The 15819-nt window shown below is 42.3% G+C and overlaps 1 long non-coding RNA gene across 3 annotated transcripts in view; it reads left to right on the top strand.

Annotated features, from left to right (window-relative positions):
- The window catches only part of LOC122558047 (uncharacterized), a 148044-nt gene that overhangs the window by 118960 nt on the left and 13265 nt on the right, over nt 1–15819 (top strand). The gene's annotated exons all lie outside the window — the stretch shown is intronic.

The following is a 15819-nucleotide window of genomic DNA, read 5'->3' as shown; positions in this document are numbered from 1 at the left end:
CCTAGCTGATTCTGTTAAAATTCAGTAGGCGAAAGTGAGGACTGCAGTTCCTGGAGATCAGAGTTAAGATTAGAGTGGTGCTGGAAAAGCACAGCAGGTAAGGCAGCATCCAAGGAGCAGGAAAATCAACGTTTCGGGCAAAAACACTTCATCGGGAAGATGAAGATCTTTTGCCTGAAATGTCGATTTTCCTGCTCTCGGATTCTGCCTGACCTGCTGTGCTTTTCCAGCACCACTTTAATCTTAACTCCGTTAAAATTCAGTCCAATGATTTTGCCAGTTCTTGGGTCAGCAATGAATTATAATGACTTAGTGTTGCACCACATTCAGCAGTGTGTGAGGGGGAAACCTGACGATATTGTAGCTGTCTGATAACACTCGGATTAAAAAGAAGCGTACCTGCTGACAAAAGCTCATGCACAAAGAAAGAAACCCGAGGAAAGGTATTTAAATGACTATAAGTTCTCATCCAGAAATTAGCTAAATGACCATATGCACTTATATATCTGTTCCATGTAATATTATGGGAGTTTGTCTACTTCGAGTGACTGGGCTAGAAATATGGATTGCTTTTATTCCTCTAGGTTTCTCAATTGGAAGCTATTACAAAGACTCAAGAGTCTATTGGTATTTCCTTTTCCAGATGAATCTGTGATAAGCAATTGTCTGTAACTTCTAAAATAAATTTGGAAATGTTGTTATCATCAAATTATCAGTGAAACATATATTTTCTTCATCATAGAGTGGAAAGAGAATTGTGAAATAAAATTTTAAAACTTTCAACAACATAGTGTAATGTAAGGGTAATTGTGAAAAAATAGTTGGGCAAATGAACAAAATACAGCAATACTCAAGTGAATATATATGATCTTGAAATTATGCTGTGTGAACATTGTATGAACGTTTTCTATAGTTGTATGAATGCCTTTGTAATCTACTTTAACAAATTAATGATAACATTTAATGTCTTCATATTCTAATATTTGGGCAGTATGACTTCAAGATTGAAATTTCTACCTTGAAACATAGCAAACCAAAGGTACTGCAAGGTTTTGATAATAATAGAGAAATGCTTCCAATTAACTGAATTAAGCTTCTTGACTCTACTGTAATACACAGTAAAAAAATTACTTGATTACGTGCTAAAAAGCAAAACATATGCAAAATACTTTAAATTGTCCCATTGAATGAACGCTTTATAAAAACAATGTACTCCAAGTAAACTACAAAGCTATAGCTTATGTACCAGAAAATAATAAGCTTTTGAAAGATACATTGGCAGACAGAAGAACAGAGAAAAGGAGGCAGGAGTCTCAATGATATAAACTGTGTGGAAGGCAAAGACAACTGTTCAAGTTGCATTGTCGATAGACACTGTGTTCAGCAATGCCTTTGAAATTATCGAGCTTAACTGTCGCTGGTAATTAGAGAGCAATGACCTTCTCATTAAAGCTGGGAGGCTGATGAATATTTTTCCGTTTTATTGGTAGTAGATGTAGGCTACAGAGACAATCTTGAAATATCAAAGCAATTCTCTAAGATATTTATTAGACTAGAATTTATAAAAAAACACACAGCAAACCTTTGAATTACAAGTGCTAATGTATGCAGAGGCAAATGAATAGCTCGTCTTTTTTCTCTCTTGTATCTTAAATTTTTCATTACAAATTTCCAGGGCTTCAAAGTAGCATCTCACAGTTGGCCCCCTTTCTTCTCTCTTGCATGACAAAGAGCTGTCAAAAACTGCTCCTGCGTTTGTTAGTATTTTTCCCTTTCTTTTCTCTCATCTAAATGTCAAATAGCGTAGCTTAAGTAAAGCACAGCGCTCTTCATCTGGTGCAGTTTAACCAAAACAAAACCACGGAAGGCATCTTAAAAAGCCCTAATTAATGTTGCTCATTGATTTTTGTTTTAGTGTGATGTATTCTATGAAAAAAATATGAATCCAGAAGGCACTCTCATTAAAATCATTAGCAGCTTGATGTTAGCTCAAAAACAGCTCATTCTTTGGTGCACTCCAACACTTAAAAGCACATTCACAAGACCTCATTTAACATCACAGAATAGCTCAAGTTGAAAAACAGCTTCTGCAGCTATGAGCACACATTGAATTGTGATGACCACAGTAGGTAAATGTACTTTTTATGTGGTTATAAATGAAGGTGCTTGCTTTATTATTTTAAGATCCTCTCCAAAGCAAACAAAATACTTAATTACGTATTTTTTTGTCAAAAAAGACCACATGTTTCATTCAATCTGAACAAAAAAATCAAACTAACAAAGAGTTGTCCAGATGCATTTAGCTCTTTTACTTCATCTGGGTTTACCTTGAGTTTCAAGTCTAATAATGGGGTGTTTGTTCAACATATTTGGTAGGTTACATAATGCTGGGGTTTTGAAAAAGCTGATTTGATAGTAATGTACTAATGGACAACATAGAACATTTTATCAATACTAAGTGCTACTTGAGTCACATTGCCTGTTCTTCTGTCATTAAACACAGCCCAAAGAAGATGAACTTGAGGTGACTAATATCGCACTTAGATAAAGTATGAATAGTAAATCATTGGGCCCTATTTCTGTACCTCCATGGGACAACATTTGTTCTTCAACTATTATAAATGAAATTATGCAGCATTTGATTCAAGTTCTTGATCATACTATCCTGCTGTCACAGAAGACTTCACTCAAAACATCCTCAGCACCAAGATTCTTAAAGACATAATTAGAAATTGCTGGAAAACCTCAGCAGGTCTGGCAGCATCCATGAAGAGAAATCAGAATTAACGTTTTGGGTGAAGTGACCCTTCTGCAGAACTGATGTTTGCTAGAAAAAATGCCAGCTTGCACTGAGCTTTGCTGGAGCACTGCAGGAAGCCTAATACAGAGAAGTTGGCCAGGGAACAGGGTGGTGTGTTGAAGTGGGAGGTGATTGGAAGTTCAGGCTCTTTTTTGCAAACAGAGTGTAAAGTGTTCTGAGAAGCGATCACCCAATCTACTCTTTGTTTCCCCAGTGTAGAGGAGACCACATTATGAGCAGTGAATGAGTAAATTGTGTGACGTGCAGGTAAAGTCCTGCTTCACTTGAAAGGTATGTTTGGGCCCATGGATACTGAAGATTCTTAAAATTCCTCATTAAAAGGAATACTGCAATTTCAACCTGATTAACTTCGGTTTCCAACCTCACTATCAAAAATAGGCCAGGTGAAAAAAAAAAGAAATGGAAATAGAAACAGTTTATGACCTCCAGTCTCTACTGTTAAACAATGTAATTTCCATTGAAATGAGAGCAGCTTTAAAACCCACTAGTTTGTATTCTGGGTTTCCAATCTAAATATTACTTAGCAGCTTCTAATAGTTGGCTGTTATGCATTGACCAGGACTTTTTAAATTGTCTCCAAAAGCCTAATGGTTATGATAAGCATTGAGAAAATGTGACCATAACAAATTATAACTGCTACATGCAAGATTGTCAACTCATCCCATCATGGTGACAACTAAAAAGCTTTCTTAGGATAAGAGTTCATCAAGTTACCAGAGATATTTCAGGGTAAATATGCTTGAAAAGAAATGCTTTCCTAGTATAATAAAGCAAATTAGCCATTGTTATAAAATTACAAATACTCCACTAAGCTCCACTATCATCTTTTGATTAATTATTTTAACGTGGCTTTCCATTTCCTGTCAGTTTATGATTTTTGTCCACAAAGAAGCCATTCAGTAACCATTTGTAATGCTTCGAATACATTCACCTTTTTCACTTAAAAGTGTTTTTCTGGCAATATTACACAAGGAATGTACCCACTCTGTTGATGTTGGTTATTTGTACAGTATTGTTGGTGTTCATAGGTATCATCAAAGGCACGTTTCAAATGGAAAAACAAACCTAGGAGCAAAACATCTGTAACCATTTAATTAATAGACTCATTAATTAAATTGGAATTCAGGTAGATAACACATAAAGGAGTATGATAGTAGGTTTAAATAATTTAAGATTGTATGATCCTTGTGTTCCGCAAATAAAATGTTGGTTCCACTTTGCCTTTCTTAGTACTTATTTTAAGATATCTGTCTGTTGTGAATATGCCGCATGGCAGAGGTTCACATGACTCCAGCAAGTCAGGAAGGACATTAGCACATATTGCATTCCCATCCAAACAAAACCAGCACTGATGTATTGAATTGAATCATTTGTTTGTGTGCTCAAGCTCTATGTAATTCTATATGAAACTATAGTCTGATAGTTTAGTTTGTTTTAGTATTTTTTTTATTACAGGTATCTCTGTATATAGGTTCAAATTTAGGTGGCAGGACAGTTGCAAAGAACAAAAATATTTATCACCTAGTCACCTTTTACAGAAATATTTCAGCTGTGTTGCGCTTAAAATGAATCATTTGTAAGTGTTGCATGGGGCTGTTGTTCTTGAGGCAAATTCTGATGTGAATAATTCACAGAAATTAATCTTGCTTGCACTAATGTTAGACACCTGACTGTGGGTCATTGTATTTAGCAAGAATTTTTACATTTCCCAACACCTGACATAAACCTTTCCGTTGACAACGATCCAAATACCGAACTGTGCTAATGGAAATTCTCATAAATGGCTGAAGCAAGTTGCTATGCATCTTTAAATAATTTTAAGAAATAAGTAAATTTTGATATTTGATGCATAGGAACAAAAGTCTGTGATATAATCCTGGTCACATGTGATATTTATTAACGAGAGTTCTCCCAGTCTCTTGACTAAAATTTAACTCTCAACCAACACAAATATTGTTTATGGAATCATACTTTGCACAACTCAGTTGCCATGTTAATCTATAATATTTTTAAAAGCATAACACCTTTTACAATCTCTGGAAATACGATGTTATGATTTAAATTTCTGTAAGGGGACACAAGCTCACAACTTTCTGATTCAGAAGCAATAATGCAATCACTGAAACAAGGCTGGCACGACTTGTAAATGCAAATTTACTTCAAAAGTACTTCATTGACAGTAAACAGCTATGGGACATCTTGAGGCTGTGAAAGCTGTTATAGTTCTCTTCCTCTGAGGATTGCATATTTTGACAGTCCCTTATTTTCTGGAAAGTACAGATTTTCCAGATTAGATATCTTCAATCCTGCAGTGAATTTCTATGTGACGACTTTGCATTTTCAGCAGTTTTTAAGCTCTAATAGTATCCCGATATCAGCATTTTGGTCCTCCATTTAATAGAGTTGGATGGAAGGGCTGTGCATGGCTAGTATCCCACTAATCAAATAACCTGAAATTCAGTTAGGAGGTACATTAACTCTTATATTCCAATAAGACAACTTAAAGTACTGAGTCTTAATGGAAAATCTGCAACTGGCAAATTGACTTTTATTAAAACCTTAATTCAAGAAAAATTCACAAGTCTTCTACTTCAAAGAGCATCTACTTCAAAATTCATCTTTGATCTGTATACTTTCAAAATGCATTCTAGTGTATTCTCACCTAATCAGTTTCAATCATTTGTGCTCCTTTGTGTTCTGAACCTTCCAAGGCTCGGTTAAGTAACAGTTATAAAAAACTTAATTACCACTGAAACTGAATAGACTTGCTTTCTGAAAAATATATTTTGTTGACATTTTCTGCTGCTGTCAAAGTACTGCCAGATAAAGCATTTTCCTATTTCAGATACCTGTTCTCCTTTAATTTATTCACTGGCTGTGAGTGTCATGTCATTTCCAAGACCATAATGAATTCTGGATTAGTGGTGCTGGAAAAGCACAGCAGTTCAGGCAGCATCTGAGGAGCAGTAAAATCGACATTTCGGGCAAAAGCCCTACATCATAGTGCCTGAAGGGTGGAGAGATAAATGAGAGGAGGGTGGGGATGGGGAGAAAATAGCATAGAGTACAATAGGTGAGTGGGGGTGGGGATGAAGGTGATAGGTCAGAGAGGAGGGTGGAGTGGATAGGTGGAAAAGAAGATTGGCAGGTAGGACAAGTCATTGGGACAGTGCTGAGCTGGAAGTTTGGAACTGGGGTGAGGTGGGGGAATGGGAAATGAGGAAACTGTTGAAGTCCACATTAATGCACTGGGGTTGAAGTGTTCCGAGGTGGAAGATGAGGCGATCTTCCTCCAGGTGTCGGGTGGTGAGGGAGTGGCGATGAAGGAGGCCCAGGACCTCCATGTCCTCAGCAGAGTGGGAGGGGGAGTTGAAATGTTGGGCCACAGGGTGGTGTGGTTGATGGTGTGGGTGTCCTGGAGATGTTCCCTAAAGCACTCTGCTAGGAGGCATCCAGTCTCCCCAATGTAGAGGAGACCGCATCGGGAGCAACGGATACAATAAATGATATTGGTGGATGTGCAGGTAAAACTTTGATGGATGTGGAAGGCTCCTTTAGGGCCTTGGATGGAGGTGAGGGAGGAGGTGTGGGCACAGGTTTTGCAATTCCTGCGGTGGCAGGGGAGGGTGCCAGGACAGGAGCGTGGGTTGTTGGGGGGCGTGGACCTGACCAGGTAGTCACGGAGGGAACGGTCTTTGCGGAAGGCGGAAAGGGGTGGGGAGGGAAATATATCTCTGGTGGTAGGGTCCATTTGGAGGTGGCGGAAATGTCGGTGGATGATTTGGTTTATGTGAAGGTTGGTAGGGTGGAAGGTGAGCACAAAGGGGGTTCTGTCCTTGTTATGGTTGGAGGGATGGGGTCTGAGGGCGGAGGTGCGGGATGTGGATGAGATGCATTGGAGGGCATCTTTAACCACGTGGGAAGGGAAATTGCGGTCTCTAAAGAAGGAGGCCATTTGGTGTGTTCTGTGGTGGAACTGGTCTTCCTGGGAGCAAATATAGCGGAGGCGGAGGAAATGGGAATACGTGATGGCATTTTTGCAGGAGGTAGGGTGGGAAGAGGTGTAGTCCAGGTAGGTGTGGGATTCGGTGGGTTTGTAAAAAATGTCGGTGTCAAGTCGGTTGTCATTAATGGAGATGGAGAGGTCCAGGAAGGGGAGGGAGGTGTCAGAGATGGTCCAGGTAAATTTAAGGTCAGGGTGGAATGTGTTGGTGAAGTTGATGAATTGCTCAACCTCCTCGTGGGAGCAGGAGGTGGAGCCAATGCAGTCATCAGTGTAGCGGAGGAAGAGGTGGGGAGTGGTGCCAGTGTAACTATGGAAGATGGACTGTTCTACATAGTCAACAAAGAGACAGGCCTAGCTGGGGCCCATACGAGTGCCCATGGCTACCCCTTTGGTCTGGAGGAAGTGGGAGGATTCGAAGGAGAAATTGTTAAGGTGAGGACCAGTTCGGCCAAACGAATGAGAGTGTCGGTGGAAGGGGACGTCGGGAGAGGAAGAAATGGAGGGCTTGGAGGCCGTGGTCATGGCGGATGGAGGTGTAGAGGGATTGGATATCCATGGTGAAGATGAGGCATTGGGGACCGTGGAAATGGAGGTCTTGGAGGAGGTGGAGGTCATGGGTGGTATCTCGAACGTATGTGGGGAGTTCCTGGACTAGGGGGGATAGGACAGTGTCGAGGTAGATGGAGATGAGTTCAGTGGGGCAGAAGCATGCTGAGACAATGGGTCGGCCAGGGTGGTCAGGCTTGTGGATCTTGGGAAGGAGGTAGAACTGGGCAGTGCGGGGTTCCCGGACTATGAGGTTGGAAGCTGTGGGTGGAAGATCTCCTGAGGTGATGAAGTTCTGTATGGTCTGGGAGATGATGGTTTGGTGATGGGGGTTGGGGTCATGTTCAAGGGGGCAGTAGGAGGAGGTATCCTTGAGTTGGCGCCTGGCTTCAGCGGTGTAGAGGTCAGTTTGGACTTCAACAGTTTCCTCATTTTCCCTTCCCCCACCTCACCCCAGTTCCAAACTTCCAGCTCAGCACTGTTCCCATGACTCGTCCGACCTGCCTATTTTCCTTTCCACCTATCCACTCCACCCTCCTCTCTGACCTATCACCTCCAAACCACCCCCATCCACCCATTGTACTCTTTGCTACCTTCCCCCACCCTCCTCTCTGACCTATCACCTTCATCCCCACCCCCACTCATCTATTGTACTATATGCTACTTTCTTCCCACCCCCACCCTCCTCTCATTTATCTCTCCACCCTTCAGACACTCTGCCTGTATTCCTGAGGAAGGGCTTTTGCCCGAAACGTGAATTTTACTGCTCCTCGGATGCTGCCTGAACTGCTGTGCTTTTCCAGCACCACTCTAATCCAGAATCCAAGACCATAATGAATGTCCATCTCAATTGCCCTTAATTGAAAGACCATTTCACAGGGCAATTAATAGTCATTCATATAATATTTTTCTATTCATGCTTAGGGTATGGGCATTGCTAGCTGGACTAGCATTCAGCTCTGATCTCCAGCATCTGCAGACCTCACTTTCTCCTCCTAGCATTTATTAATCATCACTAGTTATTCTTATAAAGGTGGTAGCGGTTTGCCTTTTTGAACTGCTGCAGTCCATGTGCTCCAGGTATACCTATAATGCCATTCGAGATGAATTTCCAGGACTTTGACTGAGAGGTCCTGAAAGTTCAGTGATATATTTCAAGTCTGGATGCTGAGAGGTTTGGAGGGGAGCTTGAGTTGGTGGGGTCACAACGTATCTTCTGTCCTTATTCTTCTAGATAGAAGTGATTATGAATTTGAAAGGTGCTGTTTAAGGACCTTTGCAGTGCATCTTGTAGATAGTGCAAACTGCTGCTATTGCTTCTTGATAGTTGAGTGAGTGAATGTTGTGCTAATTAAGCAGGCCACTTTGTCTTGGACTCATCAAGGGAAAGTGGGGAATGTTTCATTACATTCCTGACGTGGAAATTATAGATGGTGACAGGCTTTGTGAAGTCAGCAGGTGAGTTACTCCCTGTAGGATTCATAACTTCTGACATGCTCTTATAAATGATGTATTTGTACAGTATATGATGAGTCGAGTCCAGTTTCTGGTCAATGGTAAGGCAGGCAGAATGGAAAATGTGGAAGGATAGGTCTGATAAAAATTGATGTTATACAAAAAAGAAAGAATGTTGCTCAGCAAATCAGGAACAAAATAAAGATGGATTAAACTAGGAATAACAAGAGTTAGAAAATGTTGATGGGTATAGTTTATGGACAGAGCTGAAAATGTGTTGCTGGAAAAGCGCAGCAGGTCAGGCAGCATCCAGGGAACAGGAGAATCGACGTTTCGGGCATAAGCCCTTCTTCAGGAATGAGGAAAGTTTGTCCAGCAGGCTAAGATAAAAGGTAGGGAGGAGAGACTTGGGGGAGGGGCGTCGGAAATGTGATAGGTGGAAAGAGGTCAAGGTGAGGGTGATAGGTCAGACTGGGGTGGGAGCGGAGAGGTCAGGAAGAAGATTGCAGGTTAGGAAGGCGGTGCTGAATTCGATGGATTTGACTGAGACAAGGTGGGGGGAGGGGAAATGAGGAAACTGGTGAAATCCGAGTTCATCCCTTGTGGTTGGAGGGTTCTTAGGCGGAAGATGAGGCGCTCTTCCTCCAACCGTCGTGTTGTTGTGGTCTGGCGATGGAGGAGTCCAAAGACCTGCATATCCTTGGTGGAGTGGGAGGGGGAGTTAAAGTGTTAAGCTACAGGGTGGTTGGGTTGGTTGGTCCGGGTGTCCCAGAGGTGTTCTCTGAAACGCTCCACAAGTAGGCGGCCTATCTCCCCAATATAGAGGAGGCCACATCGGGTGCAGAGGATGCAATAGATGATGTGTGTGGAGGTGCAGGTGAATCTGTGGCGGATATGGAAGTTTCCTTTGGGGCATTGGAGGGAGGTGAGGGGGGAGGTGTGGGCGCAAGTCTTGCACCTCCTGCGGTTGCAGGGGAAGGTGCCGGGAGTGGAGGTTGGGTTGGTGGGGGGGGGGGGGGGATCTGACGAGGGAGTCACGGAGGGAGTGGTCTTTACGGAATGCTGATAGGGGAGGGGAGGGAAATGATGGGGTCCGTTTGGAGGTGGCGGAAATGACGGCGGATGATGCGCTGTACATGGAGATTGGTGGGGTGGTAGGTGAGGACTAGTGGGGTTCTGTTCTGGTGGTGGTTGGAGGGGCGGGGCTCAAGGGCGGAGGAGCGGGAAGTGGAAGAGATGCGGTGGCGGGCATCATCGACCACGTCGGGGGGGACATTGCGGTCCTTGAAGAAGGAGGCCATCTGGGTTGTACGTTTTTGGAACTGGTCCTCCTGGGAGCAGATGCGGCGGAGACGAAGGAATTGGGAGAATGGGATGGCGTTTTTACAGGGGGCAGGGTGGGAGGAGGTGTAGTCCAGGTAGCTGTGGGAGTCGGTCGGTTTGTAGTAGATGTCCGTGTTGATTCGGTCGTCTGAGATAGAAATAGAAAGGTCGAGGAAGGGGAGGGAGGAATCTGAGACTGTCCAGGTGAATTTGAGGTCGGGGTGGAAGGTGTTGGTGAAGTGGATGAACTGTTCAACCTCCTCGTGGGAGCACGAGGCGCCGCCGATACAGTCATCGATGTAGCGGAGGTAAAGGTGGGAGGTGGGGCCAGTGTAGTTGCGGAAGATGGACTGTTCCACATATCCTACGAAGAGGCAGGCATAGCTGGGGCCCATGCGGGTGCCCATGGCTACTCCTTTCGTTTGGAGGAAGTGGGAGGATTGGAAAGAGAAGTTGTTCAGGGTGAGGACCAGTTCAGTCAGTTGAAGGAGGGTGTCAGTGGAAGGGTACTGGTCAGTACGGCAGGAAAGAAAGAAGCGGAGGGCTTTGAGTCCTTCGTGATGGGGGATGGAGGTGTACAGGGACTGGATGTCCATGGTGAAAATAAGGCGTTGGAGACCGGGGAAGCGAACATCCTGGAGCAGGTGGAGGGCATGGGTGGTGTCCCGAACGTAGGTGGGGAATTCTTGGACTAAGGGGGACAGGACGGTGTCAGGGTTTGCGGAGATGAGTTCAGTGGGGCAGGAGCAGGTGGAGACAATGGGTCGGCTGGGGCAGTCAGGTTTGTGGATTTTGGGCAGGAGGTAGAAGCGAGCGGTGCGGGGTTGTGGGACTATGAGGTTGGAGGCGGTGGATGGGAGATCCCCCGAGGTGATGAGGTTATGGATGGTCTTGGAGATGATGGTTTGGTGGTGGGGGGTGGGGTCATGGTCAAGGCGGCATTAGGAGGAGGTATCTGCGAGCTGGCGTTTGGCCTCAGCGGTGTAAAGGTCGGTGCGCCAAACTACTATTGCGCCTCCTTTGTCTGCTGGTTTGATAGTGAGGTTGGGGTTGCAACGGAGGGAGTAGAGGGCTGCGCATTCCGAGGGTGAGAGGTTGGAGTGGGTGAGAGGGGTGGGGGAGTTCAGGTGGCGGTTAATATCGCGGCGGCAGTTGGCTATGAAGAGGTCAAGGGCAGGTAGGAGGCCAGCACGGGGTGTCCAGGTGGATGGGGTGTGTTGGAGGCATGAGAAGGGGTCGTCAGAGGGTGGGCGGGAATCCTGATTGAAGAAGTAGGCGCGGAGGCGAAGGCGGCGGAAGAATTGTTCGATGTCACGCCGTGTGTTGAACTCATTAATCCGAGAGCGTAGGGGAATGAAGGTGAGGCCTCTGCTGAGGACACCCTACACCATTACGCAAAGCATGATACGTGGAATTATTGGAACTTGTAACAAAGCTAACGTCATAATTGTGGGACACTTTAACCTTTAACCTTTGTCAAATTGGCAAAAGTGGTCTGGAAGATGAGTTTATGAAATACTTTTGAAACAGTTCCACATCTTCGAAGCAACATGCTGTGGAGAGGAAAGTCTAGATATGTAATTATTGCAGATTCAGTATTGTGCAATAAAGTAGGTTGATCAGCAATGTCAAAGGAAAAGATCCACAGTAATAATAATTTAACTTAATTCTACATTAAATTGAAACATGATAATCTTAAACTTAAAACAGCCATTACTTGAATAAATGGATAGAGCTTGCTAAGGATGATTGAATAAGTAGACTAAATAGTATTGCAGCAAATAAATGAAAATATTTTTAAAAATCAATTAAAATGTTCAACAAAAACAAATTCAATTGAGAAATGAAGGCTGAGCAGAAAAAATTATGGCTGTAATTTACTAAGGAGGTTAAAAGCATTGTATTACGTAAGAGAAAAGGCTTATAATGTTGTAAAGAAGAAGAGCATTTTAAAAAAAGCAGCAAAGGACCAACAAAGAGATATTAAAAAGGTAAAAGAATGGAATTTAAGCATAAATTAGCCAGGAACATAAAACCGGATTGTAAAAGTTTTTACAAGGACTGTATTTCAAAAGGAAAAGAGAAGCCAAAGTAAACATTAATCCATTCAAAACAGAGATTGATTAAATTATCATAGGAAATGAAGAAATGGGAACAACGTTGAACACCTATTTTCACAGTAGAAGGCACAACTAATATACCTGAAACAGAAAATAATTTTGAGACTGCTCAAACTAAAGTGATTAAAATCGTTCAAAGCCTGTATCGTAGGAATCTAAAAGAGATGGCTACAAAGATAATGGATTCACTGGCTATGATTTTCTAAAATTCCCTAGGTCTAGAATGTCCCAACAGATTGGATGTTAGCAAATGTAAGGTCACAGTTCAAGAAATGGAAGAGCAAAAAAAAAACACTACTGTTAGTAAGATATCTTTATCAAGAAAGTGTTGGAATCTATATTAAGGAAATATTTTAAAAATCATTTAGAGTATTATTAGACAAAGTCAGCATTGTTTTATGGAAGGGAAAACCTGCGTAACAAATTTATTAATATTTTAAGAGAATGTTACTAGGAAAGTAAATAAAGGAGAACTAGTAAACATTTGCTATTGAAAAGGCATTATATATGTACAACACAAAATGTTAATACTCAAAACTAGGGCTTATGGATTTGGTGATGGCATATTAACATGGATACAGGATTGTTTATCAGGCAAAAAGCAATCTCGTGTGACAAATGGGGCATTTTCAAGTTGGTAGCCTGTAACTAGTGGAGCATTGCAAGGATCGATACTAGGGTGTCAGCTATTCACAATTTACATTCATGACTGAAAAGGAGAGACAGAGACTAATAAATCTGAGTTTCCTGATGATACAAAATTGTGGAAAAGCAAGCAATGAGGGGGACACATAGAGCCTGACAAAGAGACATCAACAGGTAAAATGAATGGGCAGAGTAGAAAATGTATTAACACATGGAGCTGTGTGAGGTTATTCACCTTGGTCATTTTTTAAAAGGTGTGAAACTTGTAAAGGTCGATGTTCAGAGAATCTTCGATGTACCTGTACAAGGAACACAAAACATTGGCATGTAGGTACAGCAAGCAAGTAGGAGAGCAATTGACATGTTGACTTTTATTCCAAGAGGATTGGAATGTAAAAATAAAAATTCCTTGTTAAAATTGTATGGTGCTTTGGTGAGAATTGAATTGAATTGGTAAAAATCACACAACACCAGGTTATAGTCCAACAGGTTTATTTGGAAGCACTAGCTTTCAGAGTGCTGCTCCTTCAGGTGGTTGTGGAGAATAAGATTGTGAAACACAGAATTTATAGCAAAAGTTTACAGTGTGATGTAACTGAAATTATATATTGAAAAAGACCTGGATTGTTTGTTAAATCTCTCAGCTTTTAGAATGACCATGTTGGTTTCAGTTCTTACATATGTAAATTGCAAAACTTTTTTTTAAAAGTTACATTCTCAAGTGAACCTGTTGGACTATAACCTGGTGTTGTGTGATTTTTAACTTTCTACACCCAGTCCAACACCGATGTCTCCAAATCATGAATTGAATTGAATTGAATTGAATTTACTGCCACGTCTACCAAGGCACAGTGACAAATTTTGTCTTGAGAGGAATACCAACAGATCACAGAGTTAAGTAGCATAGATAAGTAAATAGTAGGTAAACAGCGGCAAAAACAAAAACACAGGTACTGGCGAATGTTAAGAGTTTGTGAGTACATTCAGTATTCTATAAACAGTAAGGTAGAAACTATTTTGAAACCAGCTGATGCGTGTTGAGGCTTCTGTACCTTCTCCCCAATCGTAGAGGTAGTAGGAAAACATTGCCAGGGTGGAATGGATCTTTGAGAATGCTAGCAGCCTGGTAGCCTGGTAGATGGATCCTATAGATGGGAGGTTGGCTTTTGTGATTGTCCGGGCCGAGTTCACCACTCTCTGTAACCGTCTCTGATCTCGAATGGTACAGTTGCCATACCAGGAAGAGAGACATCCAGAGAGAATGCTCGCGATGGCGCATCTATAAAATTTGGCAAGGGTATTTGTCGTCATGCCAAATTTTCTCAGCTGCCTGAGGAAGAAGAGACGTTGTTGGGCTTTTGTAACCAGTACATCCACATGAAGAGTCCAAGAAAGTGAACCAAAGTGAGACTTGTTTTATGATGAGTGGCTGAGTAAATCAGGTCTACATTCTCTGGCGTCTAGAAGAATATCTCATTGACATATTCAAGATTTTGAAGTCATTACCGGGAGATGATTTCCTAAAATTGAACATTTTCAGCAGATTTTCTTGCACTTTGAGCTGGAACATGCTGTAGCTTCAATAAGGAGGAAAATGAGTTGTGAAGGGGAAATATTGTTTACTCTTGCTCTGGAAAAAGGAGCACAGTTTCAGAATCATTTAGGACTGAAAAGAAATGTCGTAATTTAAAGGATTGTAAATATTTGGAATTTTCTATCCTATGGGATTGCAGATGTGGCGTCATTGATTCAACATAAGGCCTAGATAGACAGATGTTTGATATCTCAGGACATAAAGGGATTTCAAGAATGGGTAGGAAAGAGGAGCCAAAGATCACCTATCATCAAACTGCATGATAGATCAGGTTGAAAAAACTGTATAGAATTCCTCTACTTCTATGATGCGTGTCCTCATAGTCAAAGAATCCCTACAGTGTGGAAGCAGTCCATTTAGACCATCGGGTCCACACCGACTCTCTGAAGATCATGTTACCCAGACCTGCCTACCCTGACCCTATCCCTGTGACTCTGCATTTCCCTCAGCTAACCCACCCACCCTGTACATCCCTGAAAACTATGAGCAATTCAGCATGGTCGATCCACCTAAGCTGCCCATCTTTGAATGGTGGGAGGAAACCCGAGTACCCAGAGGAAACATCTGCAGACACGGGGAGAACGTGCAAACCCCACACAGACTGTCGCCCAGAGCTAGTTGCTGGAAAGTGTTTGATAAATATGTAGGATAACCAAGTAAGAGAATGTCTGATTTTCTGGATTGCAGCTTTCCAGCTGATGCTGGAGTTTAGGAAATAAAGTTTGGTAGTTCCGTGGCAAATGTAAACACCTTTTCAATCATCTATAATAACAATCCGGCCAATTGCTTTGTTACTGCAATTTTGGGGAAAAATTCCAGAAAATGTACATCCTCTCCAGTAAAATAATAAGGATTGGATAAATGTTTCTCTCCTCAAGGAGTACAGAGAACAAACCCGTCAGCAAACAGGAATTCTTTTTGTTCTCTTTTTTCAGCACAATGGGGAGAATGTGCAAACTCCACACAGACAGTCTCCTGAGGCAGAAATTGAACCTGGGTTCCTGGCTCTGTGAGGCAGCAGTGCTAACCACTCAGCCACCGTGCCACCCTAAGGAATGAGTAAAAGAATGTAGCATAAAAAGAAGGGAGTATTAAATATTTTACAGAAATCATGAGGCAGAATCTTCCCAGCCCCTTGGCAACGACTAGTCAGTCAGTAAAACATTGTGAGGATAGAAACATGAGATTCTTGACATTAAGTATGATGAGAGGCTGGTTTTCATGCACAGTGATAATTTTCAACATCACAGTCTGAGCAAATATCTGGCAGCTGTAACTCACTGACTCCTTCTGTGAGTGTTCATAGGAG

The sequence above is a fragment of the Chiloscyllium plagiosum genome, unplaced genomic scaffold (assembly GCF_037043375.1).
Source record: "Chiloscyllium plagiosum isolate Xiang-an unplaced genomic scaffold, Cpla_swu_hap1 HiC_scaffold_18, whole genome shotgun sequence".
Taxonomy (NCBI): domain Eukaryota; kingdom Metazoa; phylum Chordata; class Chondrichthyes; order Orectolobiformes; family Hemiscylliidae; genus Chiloscyllium; species Chiloscyllium plagiosum.
The sequence above is the reverse complement of the archived record's forward strand: the minus strand, read 5'-3'. Positions and strand labels throughout refer to the sequence as shown.